A 1,772-nucleotide genomic window follows, 5' to 3' on the forward strand; every position below is an offset into this window, starting at 1 on the left:
CCAAATTATATTGCATTTGAAATCCAAAATGGTAATAATCTAATTTTACTTTATAAGTGAATGAGAAAATAATTTTAATTGAGTAGAAAAGGTCTTGAGGGAATTCGAAATCTCTAAAGACTTTTTGAAATCAAAATTAGGCCCAACATGTAGCAAAGAGGTTTTCCTAAATTTCCTTATAGACCTAGCCAAATGTCTTCTTCTACAGTTTCGCTGAGGCCATGTTATAGATATGAACCATTTTTTCAAATTGAAATAAGAAGTAACCTAATCTTACAAAATGTCATTTTCTCTGCTCCAAAAATCTAACTTTAAGAAAAAATGTAAGTTTGCTTAATTTTTTATTAGCATTTAATATTAAAACTTGTCATAAAAATTGCCATAATTTTCGTATTTTTGTTGTTTTAATATCTGAGCTGATTGCATTTTTTAAACCGCAATCATGAAAAATAATATAAACTAATGCTATAAATTCACAGAACTATTATGTACTTTAATAGTCTATATTTTTTAGAAGAATTTGACGCCGTTTTTATTTTATATTATTTGTAATAAATATATGAGTTTCCTTAGTTTTTTATTTAGTTTCATTAAATTATTTGCTTTATTTTGCATTTATTGAGAAAAATAAATTTAAATTTTTAATTTTTTCCGCCGGTCATGTATAGAAAAATATATTTTCGAGCTGGTCGATTAAGGTTTTGTTCGCATTTTACTTGTTTAACTGTTTACATATTTCATTCCAATCAAAATTTTTGATTTTGCTAAAATAATGATTTCAAGTTCTTTCCTTTAATAAAAAACTTGCTTTTTTAAATTTGTTCGTAAATAAATTTATTTTCTAATAATTTAAATATCTCATTAATTTTCAGTTTCTTGTATAAAATTTTAAAGGCTTATGCATTATAAATTAATTACCTCATTAAGGCCATGTGACGAGAGGGTCACGTGACCAAACCTGATCTTCGATTTTTCTTTCCCAACTTACGTCTAAACGAAATGAGGTATCGCTCTGAAAGTTTGGGAAATGAAAGAGGAGGTAATAAAGTCCATGTCTTTGCTTTTATCCGGTGGAAATGAGGGGGGAGGTCCGCCACCTTTTGATGTCCCGCGACAAACATGGCAGTGCCCACATGTTTATATTTTCATACACAGTTTGTCGGCAAAAATGGTCGTGCGCATAATCAAATGGCACATCGTAAGATGGCAGCTCTCCCCACTCATGGAATTCTCCCCCCTCCCGTGGATTCAACCCCGTTCGCCAAGTTAGGATGGCATACCTAGTCCCGTGTTTTTTTATGTCCATGCCTGCAAGCAATTTGCAATGTTGTCACTGGACTAGTTATGAGGTTTACGAGGTCCCAAGTGCGAATTGCCGGAGCTGAACACACGGCCCAGGCTTGTTCCAATTTCGGTAGCCAAAGATCGGCTAACGTTATTGGGCCAATTTCGGCATTTCAATCGGCCCAATTTTGTGCCAGTACTGGCTACCTATATTGGCTATATAAGTTTTTTGATTCACTGCCAAAACTTGGCCCAGAAACGGGACATTATTGGGCCAAGTACCACTTTTCCTACGGCGAATTATGTTTTACGAGGATCAGCCAAAGTCTGGCCCAATAATGGCACATTGCTGGACCAAGTATCATTTTTATCATGGCAAACCAAGTTTTAAGGGCAAAAGCCAGAGTTCGGCCCAGGCTCGATGATAATGGCTTTTTCACAGAGTTTCAACTTGTCAGTTTAGCGGAGTGGTTAGCACGCCCGGCTGC

This window comes from Belonocnema kinseyi, chromosome 7, assembly GCF_010883055.1.
Source record: "Belonocnema kinseyi isolate 2016_QV_RU_SX_M_011 chromosome 7, B_treatae_v1, whole genome shotgun sequence".
In the NCBI taxonomy this organism is placed as follows: Eukaryota; Metazoa; Arthropoda; class Insecta; order Hymenoptera; family Cynipidae; genus Belonocnema; species Belonocnema kinseyi.